Source organism: Asparagus officinalis, chromosome 5 (genome assembly GCF_001876935.1).
Source record: "Asparagus officinalis chromosome 5, Aspof.V1, whole genome shotgun sequence".
Classification (NCBI taxonomy): Eukaryota; Viridiplantae; Streptophyta; class Magnoliopsida; order Asparagales; family Asparagaceae; genus Asparagus; species Asparagus officinalis.
Genome location: NC_033798.1, coordinates 96,880,525 through 96,907,693, shown reverse-complemented (window position 1 = coordinate 96,907,693; position 27,169 = coordinate 96,880,525). Strand labels below are relative to the sequence as shown.

The window sequence follows — 27,169 nt, the reverse complement described above, 5'->3', positions numbered from 1 at the left end:
CTCTGTACATCACACTCTATCACCAAACTAAGTGTTGGACCTAGGGCCGTGTCTTGCCTCAAGTGCTCGGTTATCAACGCTCTCCTAGGCACGTCAACCGGCGCCACTCTCTTGGGACGATCCACCCGATTCTCAACCACACACTCCTCACTCGGTGACAGATGTTATTACAAAGTGATTCTCATCAATAAGAACAATATAACAAAAATTGAAAATTGTTCTCTCTAAGGCAAGATGAGAACTCAATTAAAGCATCTCTCATGTCACAACACAACCTAAATTATACTATGAATGTAAATACATATAAGCTCAATATGTGTGTGTGACAAAGAGATAGTAAATAAAATCAACTAAGCTCAACTATACAAATCTAGCTTAGAACAATGATAATCAAATAAGTATATAAAAATGTAAAGCTAGAGTTTGAGGTTAGAAAACTGTCTCAAATTTGATAAACAAGAGATGGGGATTGATAGTTGGAAGCTCAAACTCTCAATAGATAATCTCCTCAAGCCTCTTGTGAATTTTGATTCACGAAAATCGAAAACACTCAAATCGCTTAAAGGCTTATAAACAGGCACACTTAAACAAACTAAAACCTTGATTAAACTTTCTAAACTTGTTTTAAAACTACATCTTGTTTGTTTGAAAGTTGAAGGCAATGGGTATTGTATACCTCTCACGAACTTCACAAAAACCGCCAAGCATGAAAGAAGACAAAACAGCCCGCCAGCACGTCAAAAACGTAGCCGTTGATAGCTGAGAGAACCTCGATCGGTCCGACCGAAAATTCGTCGGTCCGACGAAATTCATCGGGTCGAACTGACCGGTCGACGCGCACAGCTATCTGTCAGCCCAGTGAACTTTTTTTTTTTTTTTGACCTCAGGTTCGGTCGACGCTGGTACGGTCGACCGAATCTGACACTTTGAAAAGACAGTTTTGCTGATTTTAAAATGCTGTTTAAAAATATCAATAAATTGCGAAAAAATGTAAAACTTTGGGGAATGATTGAGACATAGGATAATAAACATGCAGCACGACTGTTTCGAACAAGGACTTCCAAATGAAAAATATCAATCATTTGCAATAAATGTTCAAAAAAAAAGCAGAAAATATGAAATTTGATATTTTTGATATTTTGACATTAAACCAACTTTTTGAAACTTTGTGAAATGTTTTTGTAGACTTAGTAAACATGTAAATAGAACTGATATTGAAGTCTATACTACAGAATACAAATATTTTCAGGCAAATTGCATAATTCTATGCAGATGTTTCTTCAGAAAACATAATAGAAAATATGAAAAGTATAGAATTTCATATATATAACGCATAAAAACTCAACATATGATAAATGATATATCTATGACTAACTATATATTAATGCTAGAAACCTAAACTATATATATATATAATATATATATATATGATTATAATATATATATATATTATTATATTATATATATATATATATATATATATATATATATATTATATATATATATATATATATATATATATATTATTATATATTAGCACACACTAAGAGACCAATTAAGTGTTGGTGTAAATATAATATTGAGCTTAGAGTATATAACACACATAATATAAACCCTAAACTAAATTACCCAAGCAATGATCTTGATCTTCAATAAAGCTTGACTTGGTAATCTCGCGGATGAAGCTTGAACTTGGATCTTGAACTTTGAATAGCAAGGCTTCACCGACATTCCGCCAACCTCCTTTGGATATGATCGTTGAAGCTCTATTCCATCCATCCTCCAACTAGTTGTTTGTCTACAATGAATAGATAACACAAGCACTAGACAAACAACATTAGTTATAAATTGTTTGTTAAACATCATCAAAACAAGAAGACCAACAACCTCTTCTTCAAGTGAAGGCGATTCTCAATGCTATTAGTAAGATACTTCTCATTGAGCGTTTCCCACAATCTCTTCGCCGACGTCTCATTCATAACATCATAAATAAGATCCGATGTCAAGCATGACCGAATAACTCCATAAGCTCTACTGTTCATCTTCTTCCTAACCTTGTCCTCTATATCTTCGGGTTTCTCTTGTAACTCAAGAGTCTCCTCCAAATTCTATGCATCTAAGGCATCCATCACCTGACACCTTCACAATCCAAAATTGATATTGTCGTCGAACTTCGGAACATCAATCTTTGTATTATTGATGCTCAGACTCTGTATCGTCTTCGTAAGAGACGAACCTGATATGCTTGATTCACCCATGTTGTCGATCTAATTCTTTAAATAGGAATCCTTTAGGGAATCATTCAAACAATCTTCAAGCCTAACCTATAGCTCTGATACCACTTGTTGTGCGCAGTGAAAATTTCGGCAGCACTTCTGGTGCACAACAAGAGAGTAAGATCATAACTAAATTCCTGTTTTACGAAGAAAATAAGAATCAAAAGTGATACATCTCAACAAAGTGGGATATACACTCTTCCTCTCATCAGTTCTAGGACTGACTTGTCGAGGGAACCTAAACAAGCTATTATAAATCACAGCAAAACAAACTATTTTTACGTGGTTCAGCAAGTTACCTACGTCCATGGGGCAAGGAGAGGGGAGTTCTACTATTAGAGAGAAAAAGAATATATATATATATATATAGTACATTATATCCTATGATACTATATTATAATATGTTAAATTAAATAATATATTATTAAACTATTATATTAAATATATTGTTCATATATTATATCAATTATTATATAATGTACCATACTAATATAATGTAATTTAATATAATAATTATTAATATTAACTAGTAATTATAGTATAACATATTATATTTTTGTATAAATAAAATAATGTATTATATTAAATATTATATTATTTAAATATTATATCAAATATATTGATCTTATATTATATTAATTATTATATAGTATAGCATGCTAATATAACATAATATAATATAATAATTAATAGTATTAATTAGAAATTATAGTACAAAATATTATATTTTAATTTATAGTAAAATAATATTTATATTATAATAATATACTAAACCAATTAGATAAGTTAATTTAGAAGTAATTAATAGATAAAATTATATTTTAATAAGGTGACACATCATCAAATTATCTCATATGAATTGTCAAATCAAAGGCGTAAAATGTCCCATTATCTCACATATCCCACTTTACCCCACCCAAAATATCCCAATGGGATAAAATTGTTCTATTGGAACAATTTTCCCACTTGGCCCCAATTTGTCCCAACCAATAACCCCCCTAAGTGATTTGAACCATTCAGGAGTCATTATAATGACAAAATTATCCCCCTTAAACTTACATCAGAGGTTCAAATCAACCCCATCAAGTGGGGGTGTTACTGTGTTAGGATATGATGAGTACTCCACAAAATGGACCTTAAAGCGTTTTCCCCTAGAAAAAGAAAATTGATAGTAGCACGTTGCAAACTTTTGACAGAATTTTTTGATGTGGTCGCAAGAAAAATAAAGCCAAAAGACTATTTGGGGTTGTTTGGTTCAATTCTATAAATTATAGGAAAAGCACCGTAATATAGATTTCATTGTATTTCTTTAAAGATTTATGAAGAAAGTTTTGAAAAGCCAAAAAGTACCCATTTTCTTATTTCTTGTACTTTGCTTGTTTGATTCAAAATAAAAAAAATTGGCTCATTACTTTATAGGAATAGCAAAAAAAAAAAAAATTGTTTGGTTACATATGCCAAATTTATAGAAAAGTGTCAACAAACATTTTTATCACTTTACAACAACTAGTTTAACAACTAGTTTTACATTCTCAAATCTTGTAAAATCATTCTATCCTCAACTATCTATGAACACAAAATTGTGAGTTAAGAGTATTAGAGACCGTGGTGACTCATCAAGTTCATCAAATCCAAAGATATGTATTTTGGTTAAAAAAAACTACAAATTCTATTAATATTTTCAAATGGCCAGAGTCTAGTTTTTATTTTTTGTAATCAGCGTGCTCGGAAAGTACCACAGAAACCAACATATGAAGAATTATTTTTATATACAAATGAAGATCGAGAGCGTGAAGAGATGTGGGATATAGTGGAAGAAACAGAAATAATACTAAGAGCCAATGCTTTGAAAGTTAGAGACCAAAACAGGCGGTGGATACGTCCCTGTTGCAACGATATCCCCTACACAAATTGGAATAGAATGATCTCTTAACTCACACACGATATTGGTAACAATGGGTCTGTGCCCAACATGGGTAAAGAGGAGATTGGCCAGCATCGTGAACTGAAAGTTTATTTTGCTTTGGTTAGATCGAAATCAATGATCTAAAGAAATCATGTATCACTTTGCTAATTTCATATCGTAATTTGATATTTTCATGTAGTAAGTTGGCTCAGCTATCGGTCTTTATCAAAATTGAGTACCTCAACTGAAAGGTACAAGTTCATGTAGATTGCGTTCTAATAACATAGTAAAGAACATATTATCTTATTATGAACACTGTAAATTAGTTTGCAATCTTCATAGCTGTTGGCCATCATCATTGCCAAAAGCTCAAACTGAGCTCCAAACCGAACCAAAACACCACCAACATAATAAAATTAGCATAGTAATAAAAAACCTCAGAATATAGAGCTAAACAAGCTCGAAATCAGCCATGAAACTGTATGAACCCAACAACAGCTCAAATCCGAACAATATTATGTGCATATAGAGCTCAAACTGCTCGAAATTAGCATAGAAAAAAAAAAAAAAAAACCAGCCACAATAGCTTGACAACGAGCACAAAGATTAACCAAAAACCACACAATATAAAGCTAAACAAACTCGAAATCAACATAGTAACAAAAAAATAGCCTCAATAGCTCGACAACGAGCACGGATATCAACCAAAAACCCCATAATATAGAGCTAAACAACCTTGAAATCAGCATAGTAACAAAAAACAGCACCAACGGCTTAAAAACGAGCACAAATATCAACCAAAAACCCCACGATATAGAGCTAAACAAGCTCGAAATCAGGATAGTATCAAAAAAAAGCCCCAATAGCTCAACAACGGGCATGAACATCAACCAAAAAACCCCACAATGTAGAATATGGAGCTAAACAAACTCTAAAATCAGTCCAACCAAAAGAAAACAACACCAACACCCATGAATACTTATTAGGGCTCAGGATAAAAATAGATTTATCATAAAAGATTGCCTGGCCTATCAATTTATGATGCAATGTAGACTGATATTTTGAGGGATTGCCTCGCCCAAAAAATTAAAATATCAATAAGGGTTGCATTCCACACAAAATTACCTCGCCTAAATAGTACATAGTAAATATAGGTTGCATTCTCAGTTTATTACATCATCATTGCCCACCAAAAAAAATAAATGAAAAGAGCCCATGCCATGATTGAGTACCAAAAAAAGTCATCCGTCATTAGGCTCAAACCGAGCATTTTATAGCACAAGAAGTCAACAACCATTAGCTCAATCTAAGCACAACTAGCCAACAACAGCAATTAGCAAGACATATATAACTAACAACGAATATAACAACAAGAACAATTAGCAACATGAATTACAACATCATCAACTTCGCAATTAACAAAATATAAGTTAGCGTAGGGATTTAGGAATTAGCAACGTGAATTGCAACATCTAAAATTTGTAATTAACAAAATATAAGTTTGTGTGGGAATTTTGTAAATAGCAACATGAATGTAAAGAATATGCAAATCATGTGAAGTAGCAAAATGGAGTGTTGTGTGCGGAACAACAAAACATTATGATGTGTCCCATCCTTGAGCCGCCGCAAGACTTGCAATAAACCTCTTCTGCGCGTCCTTCATTTTGATAAAAACCCTCCTTGTCTCACGCCCACTTTCATACAAATGATCTAAAACCTTGTCAATGAATTTGTCACCATATGAGTTAATATGGTTATTCAACTTGAAGGTGTCTTGTGTCCTTTAAAAAATCATGATTTTGCATTATATCCGCAAGTTAAAAAAAAGCTTTAGGCCTCATTCTAATATAAGACCTGCAACTATCACTGTATTCTTCAAAGACGCACTTGAAGTGGGCATTTCTACAAAAAAAATTCTTCATCTTATCCTCTCTTGGAGCATTACAAATTGATTTACGCCTAGCACGAATTCTTAATAAACAAGCTATTATTGTAACCATGGAAGATATAGTTGTATTAGCACACATCCTCTTTATTTGTTCTTCATCTACACCATCCATCTACATTAATTGCAAAGAAAATAAATTTTAAACATTTATGAAGCCATGAAGAATAACGCAAAATAAAAAATGGCTCCTTTGTAATATATGTAAGCAATATTAATAAATGAATTTGTACAACATATATATGCATATGATGGAATTAAAAATGGCGATGTTTGCATATCACTATCAGGTCAAAATTTTCTCATGTTGTCACAATTTTCTCATCCAACAATTTATTGACTCATATTGCCACAATCGGGTCGAAATCAACCAATAACTTTCTTCATTTGTTAACTGGCCCATTGATTCATGAAATCAAGCGCTAATCAAACACAATAGTAGTAAAATCAACCACTAATCAAGATCGGACGAACAACCACAATATCTCATAAAATCAAAACATAAAATAATTGGCAAAAAATCAACCGCAACAACTCCGAAATTCCCAAACCAATTGCGAAAAATTAATAGGGTTTAGGGTTTTTATTTTATACCTCAATAGCTCGGAAGTTCAATCTCGAAAACACAGCTCAAATCCCCAAACCAATTGCTTAACCAACCCACACAACAAGAAGCCCGGCGAGCTATAAATCCCCAAACTAACCCAACGCAATTGAGGACGAGAACGGGTACGAGAACGAGAACAATATCACTATTGGGGTGTAGGGGCGGAAATGAGAACGAGAACAAAGGGCACGAACCAAATCGAGGAGGGAAGTTGGGATTGGGGGTGGAAACGAGGAAGAAGCCAGAAAAGAGAACGAAACCCTAATTGTTTTCCAAGATTTTTAGGACACGAGAAATCTCAAATGGGGCGGAAATTGGGTACGTATCTCAATTTATTAATTTGATATTACTGTTATCAGATTTTTGGGTGATTTCAGCCCATATTGAACGAAAATTATTTTTTTACAAAAATGGAGTGTTTTTCTGTACTTTATAAAAAAAATTCCAGTATTTTTTTTTTAACCAAACATAGTTTATAAAAATCTTTAAAAAAAAATTATTTATAAAACTGACACTATCAACCATTTTCGATAAAGTCTTCTATAAACCCATTCAACCACACAGCCCCTTCGAGGAGAAAGCTTCTTCGGCACAAAAAACTATTTGATAAGGGCATTTTTTAATAATAACGAGACAAACAAGGAGAAGGGTGAGTGGACAAGTCACGGACTCACGGGTACGATTTTTTAAAAAACACTAGGTAGTGCACGGTTAAGTAGATTAAGAAGTAAAATTCTTTTGGTAAGCAAACTTCGGACAGAGACAAAACTTATTAAGTAGTGGACTGACTTTCTCTGTCGGGCACGGTTTCTTTTCTTCCGATAACTAAAAATAATGAACCGATCCTCACAGCTGCTCTGATGCGAGCATCGGAACTGGAGAGAGAAGGTGGGATGTTTCGGTGGCTTGGGTGTCAGGGTTTTGTTTCTCCTTTGCTATGTATGATCTTTCATAAAGAATAATACATTTTTTTTTGGGAAAATTGTCTCAATGTTCCAAAAGTAAAAATTTTATGTGCTTCAGTCCTATTAACTTTTGTCATGTGGTTCAGTCCTTAAATTCGAGCTCTATGTTCTGCAGCATTCTTTTAGCAATTATCATTTATCAACTAAGCATAGACAGAGAATAAAAAAAACAAAAAAAAACATCAAAATGTCATTATCTCATCTATTCTTTCATGTTAAATCTAAAACAAGTTGAATTAGACTTAACATGAAAGTCTATTTCATATTAAGTCTAATTCGGTTCATGTTAAGTCTAATTTAATTTTTTAAGTCTAATTAAAATCATGTTATGTCTAATTCAACTTGTTTCAAGTCTAATTTAACTTGTTTTAAGTCTAAATGTTAAGCCTAATTTAATTCATATTAAGTCTAATTTAATTCATTTTAAGTCTAATTTAAATCATGTTATGTCTAATTCAACTTGCTTTAAGTCTGATTTAATTAGACTTAATATGAAATTAGACTTGAAAGGATTTAAATTAGACTTAACATCAACCGAATAAATCTAATTTAATTCATTTTAAGTCTAATTTTAATCCAATTTAGTGTTAAGTTCGGTTTGGTTCATGTTAAGTCCAGTTTGATTCGTGTTAAATCCAGTTTGGTTCGTGTTAAGTCTTGTTTGGTTCGTGTTAAGTCCAGTTTAAATTATTTTAAGTCTAATTTAAATCTTGTTTAGTCTAATTTAAATTATTTTAAGTCTAATTTAAATTAGAGTTAACATGAGATTAGACTTAATAAAATGAAATAGACTTAACATGGATTATATGTTAAGTCCAATTTAAATCATGTTAAGTCCAATTCGGTTCATGTTAAGTCCGATTTAGTTCATGTTAAGTTTAGTTCGGTTTATATTAAGTCAAATTTAAATCATGTTAAGTCTAATTCAACTTATTTAAGTCTAATTTCATGTTACATCCAATTTAGTTCATGTTAAGTCTAATTTCATTTCTTTTACGTCTAATTTAAATATTATTATGCCTAATTTAACTTATTTCAAGTCTAAAAACAAGTTGAATTAGACTTAACATGAATCACGTTAAGTCTAATTCAACTTGTTTTAAATTTAATTTCATATTAAGTCCAATTTGATTCATGTTAAGTCTATTTTGGTTCATATTAAGTCTAATTCAGTTCATGTTAAGTCTAATTTAATTCCTTTTAAATCTAATTTATATCATGTTGTGTCTAATTCAACTTATTTTAAATCTTAAAACAAGTTAAATTAGACTTAATATTAATCATATTAAGTCTATTTTAACTTATTTTAAGTCTAATTTCAATCATGTTAAATTATTTTTAAGTTTAATTTAAATTATGTTAAGTCCAATTCAATTGGTTAAGTCTAATTTTATGTTAAGTCTAACTAAATTAGACTTAAAACAAGTTGAATAGACATAACATGATTTAAATTAGACTTAAAAGGAATTAAATTAGATTTATATGAATTAGATTGGACTTAACATGAAATTAGACTTAAAACAAGTTGAATTAGACTTAACATGAATTAATTAAACTTGAAACAAATTGAATTAGACATAACATGATTTAAATTAGACTTAAAATGAATTAAATTAGACTTAACGTGAACATAATTAGACTTAACGTGAAAGAATAGAGGAGATAAGGATATTTTGGGGTTTTTTATTTTTTATTCTTTCTCTATGTTTAGTTGGCAGGTAATAATTGCTAAAAGAGGACTGCAGCACATAAAAACCTAATTTAAGGGCTGAACCACATGGGAAAAAGTCAAAGGGGCTGAAGCACATGAAGATTTTGCTTTTGGGGGCTTGACACACTTTTCCTTACTTTTTTATAGGATATTCTCTAAATGGTATCTATTCTCAAAATCAGCCTAAATATTATTCCCATTAACTATAAATTAAGATTATTTGCCCTAATTTAAATTCTCATAATGATCTCATTAATTTTTTTTATCACCATTATTTATTTATTTTTCGCGTAGATTACTTGGTTGATTTAATCAACTCTACTAACAGTAGAGCTATAAACTATAATCAAATGCATGGTTTAAAGTTTAAGCGTTATCCTCTTATTCTCAACTTTCTTTACCTAGAACATAGGTGTTTGCTCTCCATGGCAGTTATTCCATATTTAACCTTTAACTTTTTTTTACTTTGGTTTTTTTCATCGGAGAAGGTGATTAAGGTCCATTAGTTGAAGTTTGTCATAGACAGTCAGAAGTAATGACAACTTTAGAATTTGGGGACATATAGGTTCGCAAGTAATCACATTCCTCTACGTTAGACAATGCTGTTTGCTGATATATCTTGTGAACTCTAATTTTTATTTGAACAGAATATATAGCCAATCTAAAACGGAAATAAAATAACAGTTAGAGGGCACGTGTAGGACTTGAATTACACTGATCTAGCTGTAAGAGCATCTCCAACAGCTTCCTCAAAAATTTCTCCAAAATGGGGAATCAAATGTCATATTCTCCAAATTATTTTTGCTCCAACTCCAACAGCTTCCCCATTTTGAAGAATCATGCATTTATTACAATAATAAAAATATTCTACATCTTTGACTAATAAATAATAAATTATTTATTATTTTGAAGAATCCCTATTTTGACCAAATTATTTATTATTATAATGAGGAGATGGAGTTGTTTTTTGTGGGTTGAGTCTAGAAGAACGTGAAAAAGTGCTTCCCCAAATATTTGCAGAATGCTGCAGATTTGGGGAATGCTCTCTATTTTTTCTCTCCTATCCCCATTTTGGGAAATGAGATGGGGAATCTGTTGGACAAAAAAAAAGCTCAAAATTCTCCAAAATTTAGAATACCAAGAAAATGGGGAAGCTGTTGGAGATGCTCTAACCAACTAGACCATGACTTAAACTAATTTTGCTAATTACACCGATTTTTAGCCTTAAATAGACCAAGAATTGTTACACCTCCCTCCTTGACCAGAACAAAACTGCTTTAGACTAGTTTTGGATCAAAAAGTTGTCAAATGACCCTATGACTTTGAATTAGCACAATTGCTCTTGCCCTAACAAACTATTTACCCTTTGCCGTGGTAAAATATCGTCAATCTATGAGTGTGATTTGGTGTTTTGCAATAATAACAAAGTGACCAATTCTAGAGAGACTTTTGGATCCTTTTTGCTATTGAAAAATAGCAGAGAGATTACTATTTTTAATCATCACTATTAGTTATCTAGTGGATTATTGAGATTCATTCTAAGTTTAACACCCACCACACCTCCATGGCTTGCGATTATTCCTAACTAGTACTCCAGGACATGCAATACCTGCATAACAAAAAAATGTGAGGGAATTTTAGAATGATTTTTACGAGAATATATAGTAGTATTTATGTTGATTCTCAAGTGTTAGCCATTTTGGTTTTTTTTTGCAAGTGTGAATATGTTTCTTTTGATTTTTTTGAAGTGTGAGGGTATTTTTAGTATTTCTAAAAAAATTAATACACAACCCAAAAAGGTGGCTATTTTTAAATATATCGTACAGATTTGCACTAAAAAAAAATTAACTCATATCTAAACCTTGATTTTGTCTCTTCTATATCTTCTTCTTTCAGCAGAATTATCCATGAAATAAATATGAGGTTTGCTTCGGTGCTCCAAAAATAGGCTTTTTTTTTAATTTTTAAATTGACAAAAATAACAAATGAGCTAAAATAAGAAAGGGTATTTTAGTCTTTCATGACAAAAATAACAAATGAGCTAAAATAAGAAAGGGTATTTTAGTCTTTCAAAATTCTCTTCTAATTGCTTTCTATCCTAAACGCAACCATTAAAATAAGAAAGGGTATTTTAGTCTTTCAAAATTCTCTTCTAATTGCTTTCTATCCTAAACGCAACCATTCAGTTGTTTCTTTCCTTTCTTATCACATGACATAATTACTTTAAAGTCTTTTAATCATCATCCAACAACTTTATAGAGGGGAAGAACAATGAGCATAACATAGTGTTCTATATAATTAAAAAAAATAGTGTTCTATATAATTTAAAAAAAATAGAGCGTTCCTTGACATCGTTCACAGTAGTTAGCACTAAAAGGAGGGGAGAACAATTTGTTTATCACTTTAACTGACTGGTCTAGTTCAAGCATTGTCAACTTCCAAAGACAATATTTAAACATCCCCGCAAACATGTTGTATATATCATGATACTTCCAAACCTGCCACCGAGTAAATGACCAAACATCAGAATGAATCTGTGGATGCTTGTGAATGTGACCAATTAACTAACTTCCTTCAACAATCAAAATTAAAAGTTCTAGTTGAAACCACAAGAGCAAAACCACGGTAGGGATTGTGCTAAATTGAAATTAGTTAGTTGAAGAATTCTAACTAATCAACAATTCGGTTTCTCTCCTAAATTGTATTTCCTTAAGTAACCTTTTAACCTATAGTTAATTACAATTTTGGGTGTGGAACACCTCCTAACCACCAAATCTATCTATCTAGAAATGTGAGAGCTATTTTTAAGGGATTTATTTACAGATATGCCATTGTGCTCCAACAATTTTTCATGGAGCACCGAAGCTGTAGGCAATAAATATTTAGATCCTGAGTCAAACTAGTACTTGATCAGATAAAAGTGACATTGCAAATTCAGTACTATAACAAATTAGTGAAATTATAAATTTACTATGGACTTGGAGTGTTACTAATTTTTTGCTTACATGGCAGTCCATATCATCGCCACATGTTAAAAATTTAACTAAATTAAGTTCGTAAAAAGAACCCCGACTAATAACAGGGTAGCTTTTACGAACCTCCTCCGATGACTTCAAAACATTATATATGAGAAACCTCCACTGAACTTTTTTCAGTAGATATCTCCACTTTCACCTAGATATACCACTAGCAAATGTAGTAGTTTGTATATAATAATGTTATAAGCCTCAATTACGTACCAGAGTCAATTTAGAACATGTTTTGGCTTCTACTTATTTTTTGCATCCTTATAATTACTTATTACTTGTTCTTAGAACTCCTTATAAGCATGCAAGAAAATAAGGATATATAAGTAGTTAATTATTTGCTTAGTAAACTAATAACTTATAAGATTGTGTTAAATATCAAATAACTAAAAAGGACATATTACTATAACTCCATATTGTAACTAATAAATTCATAATTAAATTTATTAATTATTTAAAAAAGTAATTGATTTAAATTTGCTAGTTTTCAAATTAATCATGATTATTAATTAATAATATTGACATTAGTTAATTAATTTCATTGCAATGAAATATTATTATTTATAAAATTAATTAATTTATTAAAAAATAGTTTTTATATATATATTATTATTTGTGATTATTAATTGCTATTATTGAATTTCGTTAATTAAATTCTATTAGTAAAATGTTATTATGAATAAAATGATAAATTAATTGTACTAATAACTATATTTGACTAGATTATTTATATATAATACATTAGTGGTGATTATTAATTACTATTGTGATTAATTAATTAATTTCATATTAATAAATATTATTCTTAATAAAATAATTAAGCAATATATAAAAATTAGTTATCTCATAGTAAGAAATACTTTATTAAAATATTTTTATATATTACATTATTTGTGATCATTAATTAGTAATGTTGTGATTAATTAATTTCATATTTATAAAATAATAATTATTAATAAATTATAATAATTTCATATCAATAAAAGAAAGGGTGTGTTTTACAATTGAGTGAGCAATGGATTTGGCTCGATGGGCATAATCAGTTCAAACTAATTAATGCTCACCATAGTTTCATGTGAGGAGGCCTTTCTCAAGTCAATAGCTCTAATTTAGGTTTACTTGGCAGCGGTTCATGTAACTAGGCTAGGCCTTTCTCATTTAATTGGCAGCTTATGCAAATATATCAGCTTTGGGGGGCTTATATCAAAAAACCAGAAGATTTTAGGGGAAATTGCTTCTGACCCCCAATTTCCTTATGAATATTCCACTTATTTCAAGACTTTTTCAATACTCCTAAAACCCCTAACAGTAAAGCCACAATTCTCTGAGCCCCAAAAACATAAAACTCAAGAGTTTAAAACATATGAAGATCATAATACTCTTTCTCTCTCTTTCTTTTTTTCATGATGTCACTAGGATGATTTGAAATGAGCTTTGGGGAGAAAAATTCTAGTTCCCTCCAAAATTTTCTATCGGCGTCAATATCGGCGATGAAACTTTACTGGTTTCGTTCATGAGGCGAAGAAACTGTGATCTTGAAGACGGTAATGACGAGTTGCGATGGATTCAGCGTCACCGTTCCGAAGAAAAAGACGTGAACTCCGGCGACTCCCGATGTAATTTTTTTCCTTTTTTAACTTGTACTTGAATCTGAGTACTATATTTTTTTTGTTATTTTACATATTGTTATAATTTTTTTAAAAATCGATGACTCGAGGTTAAAGTAAGGTCTATAAATTTATATATTGTTGTTATTTTACTGTAATGAAGTTGTTGTTAAGGTTATGAGTTGATTGTGAAAAAAGATTATGTGTTGGTTTTGAAGGTTAGGAGTTGGTTGTGAAGGTTATGTGTTGGTTTTGAAGGTTATGAGTTTGTTGTGAAGGTTACAAGTTATTTGTGAATGTTACGAGTTGGTTGTGAACCTCGGTAAAGAGTTGGTTGTGAAGATTAGGAGTTGATTGTGAAGGTTAGTTAACAACAATCACAATCAACTCATTGCTGAGGTTCACAACCAACTCATAACATTCACAAACAACTTGTAACATTCACAATAAACTCATAACTTTGAAAACCAATGCGTAACATTCACAACCGACTCGTAACCTTCACAACCAACTGGTAACATTGACAATCAACTCGTAACCTTCACAACCAACTCATAACATTCACAACCCAACCAACTGGTAACATTGACAATCAACTCGTAACCTTCACAACCAACTCATAACATTCACAACCAACTGGTAACATTGACAATCAACTCGTAACCTTCACAACCAACTCATAACATTCACAACCAACTCCTAGCCTTGATAACGAACTCGTAACCTTCACAACCAACTTCTAACCTTCACAACCAACTCCTTACCGAGGTTACCAACATGTAATTAACCTTCATAACTAACTCGTGACATTCACAGACAACTTGTAACATTCACAATAAACTCATAACATTCACAACCAATTTATAACATTCACAACAAACTCGTAATCTTGACAACAAACTCGTAACATTCACAACCAATTCATAAACTTCACAACCAACTCGTAACCTTCAAAACCAACACGTAACCTTCATTCACAACCAACTCATAACCTTAATAACAAACTCATTACAATGAAATAATAACAATATATAAATTTATAGACTCTATTTTAATCTCAAGTCATTGATTTTAAAAAAAATTACAACAATATGTAAAATAATAAAAAAATATAGCACTCAAATTCAAGTACAAGTTAAAAAGGGAAAAATTACACCAAGAGTCGCCGGAGTTCCTGCCTTTTTTTCGAAATAGCAATACTAAAACCATCATAACTCGTCATCACCGTCTTTAAGATCGCAGTTTTCTTTACCTCATGAACGAACGCCGGGAAAGTTTCATCGCCGATGTCAACGATTTTGGAGGGAACTAGAACCTCCCCTCCCCCCCTCCAAAAAAAAAGAACTCATATCAAATCATCACAATGACATCATGAGAGAGAGAGAGAGAGAGAGAGAGAGAGAATATTATGGACTTTATGGTCTTCACATGCTTTAAATTCTTGGGTTTTGTATTTTAGAGGCTCACAGAATTACGACTTTGTTTTTAGGAGTCTTGAGAGTATTGAAAAAGTCTTGAATGTGGGCGGAATAGATATAAGGAAATTGTGGGGCCAGAAGCAAATTTCCCAAGATTTTAACATGTCGGAGACAAACCACTCGCAGCCAAAGCACAAACTGTACAGAGACACCTAGCAGTCTTACCCCACGTGCCAATTCAATCTCCTATAATAAATAACTGCTCCTCTCTCACTACCCTCAGTACCCTTCACTATACCCCAAAAAGCTGAGAATCTCAATCATGGAGTTCTCCAAGTGCTCAGCTCTAATCCTCTTCCTCCTCGTCAATCTCTGCTCGATCGGGTTCGGATCTTTATCAGGATCCGACACCGGAAGATTTCTCCGGCGAGCGAAGGAGCCGGAGTTCGTAGATTGGATGGTTGGAATAAGGAGGAGGATACACGAGAATCCTGAGCTCGGATACGAAGAATTCGAGACGAGCAAGCTCATCAGAAAGGAATTGGATTCTCTGGGGATTCGATATGAGCATCCGGTTGCGGTTACGGGCGTTGTCGGATTCGTTGGGACCGGAGAAGCTCCGTTTGTAGCTTTGAGGGGTGACATGGATGCTCTCCCGATGCAGGTTAGGGATTCCTTTTTTTTCCACCCTAATTTTTTCTTAAAAAAATAATCTTTCTTGGGGTTTTGGTAATATTTATTGTAATTTTGTGATAGTTCTTGTTCAAGGGAGAAATTGGATAAGGGCATCTCCAACCATACCCTCCAAATTTCAACCTTCAAATTGGAATATTCTAGGAATATTCCAATTTGGAGGGTGAAATTTGGAGGGTTGCTCCAACCTACACTCTCCAAATGTTTTTCTTTTTATTTTTTTTTATCAAAAAAGCCATATAAATTAAATAATGTTGGATATAGTTTACGTTAATAATTTTATTGTTAATAATTTATTTGGAAAAAAATTTCTAACATTATAAAAGTGTCGATGAGAGCTTTAAAATGAACCCAATATTAATATTACAATACAACATATTAAAAAAGAAGAAATTCTGAAATAACAGTGAAAGCATATATCGATAGAACAAAAAAGCAAATATTAACCTCTAATACAACATACCATAGGTCGCAAACATAAACCTCAAACATACCTCAAGGGAGAAATTGGATAAGGGCATCTCCAACCATACCCTCCAAATTTCAACCTTCAAATTGGAATATTCTAGGAATATTCCAATTTGGAGGGTGAAATTTGGAGGGTTGCTCCAACCTACACTCTCCAAATGTTTTTCTTTTTATTTTTTTATCAAAAAATCCATATAAATTAAATAATGTTGGATATAGTTTACGTTAATAATTTTATTGTTAATAATTTATTTGGAAAAAAATTTCTAACATTATAAAAGTGTCGATGAGAGCTTTAAAATGAACCCAATATTAATATTACAATACAACATATTAAAAAAAGAAGAAATTCTGAAATAACAGTGAAAGCATATATCGATAGAACAAGAAAGCAAATATTAACCTCTAATACAACATACCATAGGTCGCAAACATAAACCTCAAACATAAAATATGTTAAAATTTCATGTCTGATACTTATTTATTTAATTTAAAAATTAATAATTTTATAATAATACTAAAATAAATTAATCTCAGTTTCATTTTAAAGATCTCAACGAACCATTTCCAAATATATAATGATTTTAAATATTAGATTAATAATTTTTTAACTATATTTATTTGAAATTAAACTCTAATTTAAATTACTAAGAAGGATGGCAAAGTGGTAATTTTTAAGAAATCAAATAGTTAAAAATGGTAAAATTGTAATTAATAAATCATGAATAGTGTTATGGAGAGACCCTCTATTTTTTCTCCTCACCCTCCAAATTTGTAGGGTCAAATTTGGAGATCTCAAAATTTGGAGAGTGGTTGGAGAGGTTCCACTCTCCAAATTTGAAGATTTTGGAGATATAGAGGCCGGTTGGAGATGGTCTAATAAGTGCTTACTGACACTTTTGAGTTAGACTGGATAGTTAATGGAAGAGCAAAATGTCTAAAAGTTTTGAGATATAGATAAAATGCTTCTCGGAATGGAAAGACTTTTTGCTGTTAGATCTTAACTGCTTGGAACTCAATAGCCATTGAAATTAAAAATTAGTCTAGGAGTGTGCATAGTTTGTTTTCGATGGAGTGGGTTGAGAATGTAATTTGCAAACCGTAGTGAAATTTAAGTATCAGTTGTCAGTGAGATTATAAATATCATATGATTGTGGTTTTACCATACAACTTTTTTTCTTGATTATGGTCAACTTGAATAATGTTTGTCTTGAATTATAGCAAAGTGAAACTTTTAAGCTGAACTCCATGTTCTTTTCTTCATCAATTTATCATGGTTTCTAATGATTTTTGTAGTGAAAAGGAGATAGGTGGTTAGTAATTTCAACTTCTGATAATTTTTTTCTAGTTCTCTTCATCATTAGATAGTCTAATTTTGTTTTACTATAGTTGTCTATGTTGTTTTAATGTTTTCTTGCCGATCTCTTCACTTTTACATAAATACAGCTTTTTAGCCTGACTTCAGTTTTTTTAGCAAAAGTTTTCCTAAATTATGATTTTTTGATGATTGTAGGAGAATGTGGAATGGGAGCACAAAAGTAAAGTCCCTGGGAAAATGCATGCCTGTGGTCATGATGGACATGTTACTATGCTGCTAGGTGCTGCTAAGATTCTTCAGGAGCATCGTGATGAGTTGAAGGTTTGTTATTAATCTTTCTCATTATCACGTGCTTAAAAAATCCGTAGATTTTCTGATATAAGGACACTAATTAGCTGTGTTTGATATAATTTGCACTTCAATTCTTAAGATTTTGAATCTCTACTCCCCATTTTTTTTCTTTTCATTTTTGGTAGAAACTAGACCCAGAATCATTTAAGTATTTAGAATCCCCCACTGTATATAAATTAAAGAAGTTGGGGATCACATTTGGTTGGTCTATATCAGATAAGCCGCTACTTAAAATAGGGCAATATGCCCGTTGAGAAACTGTCCAAGAAAGTTGAGATAAGGTAAATTATTGTGTTGATAGTATGCTAGTTATGGGATAAACTGTATCTGGGCTCGCTCTTATTGTTGGAGTGAGGTGTTTTTTTACTTTTCCTTTAATTAAACATATCTTTGTCAAATGACCTCATTATTGGAAGTTATTTAAGGGAAGTTATAAGTGAAGCAAGGAGTCTAGAAGCTTTATGATTCTTGTTAAACAATAAAAAATATCTATGGTAAAAGGATTTTCTTTCTCTTTCTTCTTCTTTTTTCTTTTGAGGAAATAAGAACCTTAGCCAATTTATGATGAAGATAAAAGTAAGGACAATACAATATGGTGTTGGAGGTGTAGGCGATTACATCATGAGGTAGGAGAAAGTACACTATACCAAAGAGATACCCTCTTGTGATTCTGGCAGAAATCAGTAAGTCGTCTTTTAGTTTTCCTATGATTTCTGCTACTGAAAACCGCTTTCTATTAAGAATCCTCTGATTCAGGGATTCTATGCTCATAGAACTTCATAATATTGAGATCTAAGATATGAGAGCAAGTTTCATTGCGATGTATCTTGTGCCAATTCTGAACTAGTTTTTCACATCCATGCTTCCATGTTCAATTCTATACTTAATCTAGATTGGGGCAAACAATGGTTCTTTCATTGACTTGCATTTTGGCAGAGTCTGTGCATAGGGAACACTACGTCTGAAGTTTCATAAACCTTTACTTGAAGTGTATCTTGGATGTGATTTTACTTGTCTATTTCATTAGGATTCATAGATCTCACTTATTTTAAGCTGGCTGTTTTCCGACTATGTAACTCTTCTCCATTGTCTTTAGCTTGCGGCGGGCAGTATAAGAATGATACGTTAAGGACAGCACTTGCAGAGTTAAAGACCTTATTGGTGTGGCAAAATCATTGATTTTCCTGTGCAGAAATTTGTATGAATCAAAGGTCATCTATAACTGGATTTCACTTTTTAGCGTGATCAACATCTTTGCCCTAACATGCATATTTGGATATGAAATCTGTACATTTTAACCACATTGGATGTATATTTGATGTGTTTTAAATAACATTAACCTTATGATATATACTAGTTATATGGAAGACTGTCTTTTCTTTTAAATAAAAATTTAGAACCTCAATGTTGCTGCAAAAACATGAGGAACTGATCACTTTCAGCTAATGATGCACAATTTTTTTCGTACTTCCACAAACTTTCTGGAAAAATATTTTTACTTCCTGGGAATTACTTCCTGGGAAAACATGCTTGATAAACAAAATGCTTTGTTTGTATTTCACATACTTTATTGGTAGGTCTACATTGTTGTTCTTGGTAATCTGGTGCTTCCTTTACACAAAAGCTTCTTGAGAATTGAAGAACTTTCTGTAACTTATTTTCACTTTAGTTCACCAGTCATATTTTTTGTACATAAGGACACTCATAGGAACCTAGCAAGATGTTCAACTTATTTTTAGGTCTGGTTCATGCATTTTTTTACTGAATATGTTCAATGGTATTCCTTCTTATTGCAAAAGGGAACAGTAGTCCTTCTTTTCCAACCAGCCGAAGAAGGAGGTTGCGGGGCAAAGAAAATGATTGAAGCTGGAGCTTTAAAGAATGTTGAAGCTGTTTTCGGGTTTCATGTTGATCCAGACACGCCTCTTGGTGTTGTGTCATCCAGACCAGGGCCACTACTGGCTGGGAGTGGGTTTTTTGAGGCAGTAATCAGTGGTAAGGGAGGTCATGCAGCCATTCCTCAGCACACAATAGATCCAATTTTAACTGCATCCAGTGTGATTGTAAGCTTGCAACATCTTGTTTCACGCGAAGCTGATCCCCTGGACTCTCAGGTATTTAGTTCGTACGCACAATAAATGCATACTAGTAAAAGAAATGTTCCACGAAGTGCTCATGGAAAGAAAGATTTCCTATAAATAAACAATACATATTCGTCTAATTTCTAAAGAAAGATGATTCGGATACCTTTTTAAGTGAAACAAAATTCTCAAATGCACAGAATAGATGCAAGTAGTTCCATCAACTTAGCCAATCCTAGAAACATAAGTGTGAACAGTTCATCAACTGACAAAAAAGCACTGATACTATCAAGCACTTAATTGTTCCTAAAAATAATGCCCATTGGCTCTTTAGTAACTTAGGCAATTATCTATATCTAGAAAATAAGCATGGGTAGATCTCTCTACTTTCGTACCATTCTACTCTCAGCAGGATATGTATTTCTTTGAGGTACCGCGAAGTGATGCGCTCTACAGTTTTTCAAAACTCTCTTTTGAGTCTCTAAAACCCTCTTTTCTGCATTGATGCTCATGGTAGCGAGTCCTGTATTATGAGCTTCTATGGCTTAAGAGTTTCAAGTTTCAAGTATAGCTTAATTGAACTTTTTGTCCTAGTGATCTTCTTATTTGAACCTTTTTTAATGCGAGTGCAGGTGGTAACAGTAGCTAAATTTCAAGGAGGCGGCGCTTTCAATGTTATTCCTGACTCTGTTACTATTGGTGGCACTTTTCGGGCCTTCTCAGAAGAAAGCCTTTCTCAACTAAAGCAGCGAATTAAGGAGGTATCGTAATCTGGCCATAGTGCTTTCTCTTGCAATGCTTGAGCGCCCTAGGAGGGATCATGTGTTTTACTATTCCACTGTGGTGAAGTATACATTTGGGTGCAGGTCCATAATGTATGACTTTAGCACAATAACGTCTGCTTAACTTACTATATTAGTTTTTAAGCTTAACCGACTAGATTCTTTTGATGCAAATTGGTATGTCAAGTAAGAGTCGGATTTGGTTAGAAGACAACTCAAACTATAGTTCATTTGATAACTGATGTATGTCTACTGCTTCAATATTGGTATAGAGACTTTGCTCCATGTTCCTATTGGAGAGTCCTAGATGGGTTTCGCCTCATCTGTTATATTTAGTTATTTGCAATTACTAACCATGTGTGCAATCAACTGGACTGGCATATCATTACTGTTTTTTCCTCACTATTTTGCTTGTGAGACATTCAAAAGATATGATTGAATAAGCTCAAACTGGCTTCTCAGGATTTCAAGGTAGCTTGAACTAGGACAGGCCTAGGTGCTATATTTACCATAGATGTTGGGAATGTGGGACACTATCGAACCACGACACAGGTTCAATCGTTCCAGAATGTGGTACACTAGTGGATTGGGTCTCATACCTGGCGACCCGATTTAGAATCCGAATTAGTTAATATTATTATTTTTTTTTTTTTTGGGGGGGGGGGCACCCATTTTCAGAGAAATAAACAACAAAAAACATACCATAATTGTAACTTGAAAATTCTTTCACTGTTACTGATCCTTGAATTTGACTCTTGCATAAAATTGTACATTAGAGCACTCAAATTCCTAGATTTAAAAACCGATCCTAAAGCATATCACGTTCCCTAGCGTACCATATAAGCCTACCCCATTGTGCCCGATTCTAAATAAGTGGCATATGACGCCGGAACGAGCCGGGTTTCATGCAACTATGGTATTTACTACCGCAGCAATACTAAAGATACAGCAGTCTTTAGCAAATTCATGTAAAGGATTGTCACCAGGTCAAATTCTCCGATATTTATGCTCTCCTATTCAATGATTAGTCATAATAAGATTCTGGTACTATTTCTGCATAATTTGTTCTATGTAATTTTTTTAACAATTGTAATATTGTTAGTTATGGAATATGGATAGACGCTCTATACTATCACCTAATTGTGGATGAACCCTTGTAGTTCTACTATTGATAGACCCAGAGTTAAATTTTTTTTGGCACTCTTACCCTCAGAGAAAGAGAAATACAAATATACCTCCCAAGGGTAAAAGAGTCAAAAAAATTTTACTCGGGTCTATCTGCAACATTGGAACTACAGTGGGTTATCCGCAATTGGGCTATAGTACAGGGGGTTTATCTGCAATTAACCCATTATAATGAAAGGCGATGTTTGTTTTGGCATAAAGAAACCTTAGATAAAAGTGTCTCTTTGGCAACTTTTCTCAGGATGCCTAGCATTTTTTTCGGAAATGACAGGTAATTACTTCACAAGCATCAGTGCAACGATGCACTGCAACTGTGGATTTCCTCGATGATGAATTCCCATTGTATCCTGCAACAATAAATAGCGAAAACCTCCATGATTACTTTCAGAAGGTTGCTGCAGAAACGCTCGGAACCGAGAATGTCAGGTTTGAGACCCCTGTCCTGATGGGGGTCGGAAGACTTTGCTTCTACCGCGCGAGCGGGTGAACAGGTATCCCAGCGCTGCTCCTTTACTTCTACTTTGTCGGCATGAACGATGAATCCAAAGGGAAGTTGTACCCTCTCCATTCTCCTTACTTCACAATCAATGAAGAGGTTCTTCCTAGTGGCGCTGCTCTTCATGCATCTTTGGCTGTGAATTACCTCTCTGAGCTCAGTGTTGCCCCATCAAAGGTTGGAGGTACTCCGCGTGATGAACTTTAGAATTTCAACTTGTTTGATAGGGGCAGCCATGTAACTTTTCCCCTTGACATGAGAAGAACTTGTGTGCGGTGATTTGTACTCTGCGGTGTGCTGTGTTTGCTTAGCAGGATGTTATGGAGCTTTATTGCTCCACTGGTACTAGTTGTTGACGAAGTGCTGTATGCAGTTGTATTAGGAGTTCCCTTTCTGTATACTGAATAATATATGCAGGTTAAGCCTAAGAATCCTTTTCTTGCGGGACCTTCTATATCTGATTTTCCCATCTCTGATTAGTAAGGATACATAATATATATTCAAATTAAGATTTTGGATGTGTTTGACAACTCCATAAAACCAGTTCTAATGGGTACAATCTTGGTTGAAAGGCTAGCTTTTAGTTTTGGTAATGATCGAGCTAAAATTGAGCTAGTTTTCTTTAGTTCGAATTTTAGCCTCTAAACTAGTTCTCTTTTGGATCACCCCCTATACAGTTTAACTCTATTCTAGTTACGTGAAAACTAGTTCAAGTTCAATCCTCTTTTGATTTTGAAATTGGTGCACACACCCTTAGGGCCTATTTGGCAAATCTCTCCAAACTATGCTAGCGTGGTTTTATTTTCTAACCAAACCAGAATTGAATTAGGTAGGGGCTACCTCAATTCTAGCATGGTTAAAAGCATCCAGAATGAACTAAAAGCAGTTAGGCCAGTTCTAGCCTTACTTTTCCCAATTACAAAAGTTATTAAAACTGGATCAGGTTTGAACCTCGCTCAGTTTTAGTAGTTTGCCAAACAAGACCTTAGAATTCATTATTATTATTATTATAGGTCTATTGTCAAAGGACTCGAATTTACCGTAGACGGACATGGATGACGTTAGCAATAAATTGCTATGTAACATAACTTGATTTTAAGTTTTGTGGTAACGCATGTGTACGATGGGAGAGTCAATTATTCCGCTGCAGTTTTTTCCTTTCTTTTATCGAGCTAGGATCTGATTTCTTGATCGGTATAGTTGATGGATGTGGTTTGATTAAGATGCTACGTAACATAACTTTAGTATTCATCTTCTACCTTCAATTTTCAGGTCAAATTTTTTCTTGTAGTTTCATAATTGACTACAATCAGTTTCTTGATCCACAATTTGTTATTATTTGTTCTTAACCTTTTTTTATTCTTGATTTAATTTTCTCAATGTTTACTGCTAACAGAGATAGGCTTCATTCTTCTAAATGCATATTTGTTAAATTTTGTTTTTAGAAGTGTATATACTACGTTTAGGTTGACAAACCATCTACTAGTGAACAATGCCAGGCCCAATATTAGTTTGGGAGGCACAAGAAAGTTTCTCTATTAGATACTGATATCATGCTCAAAATCTATTATTATGGATAAAAAACCTGATTTCTTTGGATCCAAGTGTATCTTTCTAGATTTATTATTACTTCTCACTTCATGAGTTCATGAATTATAAATGTATAATCTCATCGCCTTGGCTTTAAAAAAATTAGACCTGATCTTCTTGTTAGAATATGCAAGCCACAGAAGATAAAACTTAAACAATCAAGAAACTCCAAATCTACTCAGCAATCAAGACAAACAACAAACAACAAGATTTAACGTGGTTCCACGCAATCAAGATGTTCCGTGTACGTCCATGGGAAGAAGGGGGAAGATCTTATTTCTTTGAAGAAGAGATTACAAGAGGTTAAAACTACACACCCCCAACAATGGTGGAATATAGATCTCTCTTTTTTCTTCTGGTTAAACCCATGGATTGATACAATATATATAGAGATTGATTTTGCTCAATCCTATTAGAACTCTAACTTGAATCCTAATTGCATTTCCCAATTTAATTAATTCATTCAATCCAATCCTAATTAGGATAGTATAACTAATCCTAATTAGAGTCCAAACCCAATCATGCTTCTCAACTGATTTGAGTCATCATGAACTCAACAATCTCAATCCTAATTAGAGTCCAAACCCAATCATGCTTCTCAACTGATTTGAGTCATCATGAACTCAACAATCTCCACCTTGACTCACATCACGTTGAATTTCTCAACTGATTTGAGTCATCATGAACTCAACAATCTCCACCTTGACTCACATCACGTTGAATCAATCATCCGCGAAGATTTTCCAAAATCAACCCCCACTTTATACAACTCTCTCTCAAGAGTATTTCTCCAAAGTTACTTTTGAAGAACGTGGATGAAGTCCAGAGATGCTTTGAACTTCTCCACTGGAATGACCTTTGTCATCATATCCGCCGGATTCTTCTTTGTACCGATCTTCACCAATTCGATTACTTTTTTTCTGTCAATCCACTCTCGGATCTTGTGATACCTAATGTCAATGTGCTTCGTCCGCTTGTGATACCTCTGATCCTTCGTAAGATGAATCACGCTCTGATTGTCACATTAAATAGGTACTAAATCTTGCATGATGTCAAACATCCTGACCAAACCCCGCAACCACAAAGCTTCCTTCGATGCCTCAACTACATCTATGTACTCCGCCTCAGTTGTCGAAAGAGCCACAGTTTCCTGTAACTCAGCCTCCGAACTTATAGCAGAGTTAGAAACTGTGAATACACACTCTGTCGTTGACCTTCGCTGATCAAGGTCACCTGCGTAATCTGCATCGACGTATCCCTGAAGTTTTTTGGACCGATTATCCTCCAAAGACTAAAACAATAGGATCACCTTTGCAGTCCCTCGTAGATAACACAGAACCCACTTCACCGCCTCTCAATGTTGATTTTCTGGATTTGACATGAATCGACTTACTAAACTTACTGCATAGGCTAAGTCAAACCTAGTGCAAATCATAACATACATCAGCGATCCCATCGCACTCGCATATGGTATCCGAGATATTTTTCCTGCTCCTTAACTGTTTGTGGACACTGTTATGAGAATAATTTGAAGTGATCGACTAAAGGAGTAGAAATCGATCGTGCTTCATCCATGTTGAACCTTTTCAACACCTTGAGAATAAAATTCTCTTGGGACAGCCAAAGTTTGCCAAAAACCCTGTCTCGTGAGATCTCCATACCTAAAATCTTCCTAGCTGCTCCCATATCCTTCACATCGAACCCCATCTTTAGCAACTTCTTGACTTCCTCGATTTGTTCCCTTTCCTTTGCAGCTATCAGCATATCATCCACATATAACAACAAATATGTTGGATGCCCAATCTGCCTGTAATAGACACAATCATCATACTCACATCGATTGAAGCTGGCCTTGATTATGAATGAGTCGAAGCGTTTGTACCACTGCCTCAGAGATTGTTTGAGCCCATACAGAGACCTCTTAAGAAGAGAAACCTTGTCCTCTTCACCTTTGCGGAGATATGCCTTAGGCTGCTTCATGAAAATTTTCTCCTCTAATTCTCCATATAGAAATGTTGTTTTAACGTCCATCTGTTCTAACTCCGAATCATATTGTGCAACAACAACCAACATCAAACGAATGGATGTATGTTTGACTATGGGAGAAAAATCTCATTGTAGTCCACTCCTTCCTTCTGAGCATATCCCTTGGCAACCAACCTTGTCTTGAATTGCTCACCATCTTTCTTTCGAAAGGTCCACTTGCAACCAATCGTCTTTGAGCCTGTAGGCTGTCTAAAAATTACTACGGATAGCTGATCCCCACAAAATACAAATAATGGAGGTCACAACCTGACGATTTTCATATCAATCAATGAGAGTTACAATTTAACAATTCTCACAACAATTGATGATGGAAGTTACAATCTGACAATTTTTCAACAACCAACGAGAGTTACAAACTAACAACTCTTACATCTTAAAGAGCCAAAGTCCAGGATTACAAAATGACAATCCTTGCAACACTCTAACAGAAGAGATTACAAGTTGATGATCTCTTCAAAGCAATACGCGGAAGTCATCACCGTGTTCCAAGCTCAAAACGTGGAGCTCATTACCGCGCTCCAAGCTCAAAACGTGAAGCTCATAGCTGTGTTCCAAGATCAAGATGCGGAGCTCACTACCGCGTTTTCAGCCCAAAACGCGAAGCGTACTACCGCGTTTTCAATTCTGAACGCGATGGTCATTTCCAGAATGTGAATCTCGCGTTTGACTGCTTCAAACACGTTTTAAACGGTTCTAAA

At 33.5% G+C, this 27,169-nt stretch overlaps 1 pseudogene; it reads left to right on the top strand.

The window, feature by feature from the left end:
* On the top strand, positions 15,736-23,293 carry LOC109840291 (annotated as a pseudogene).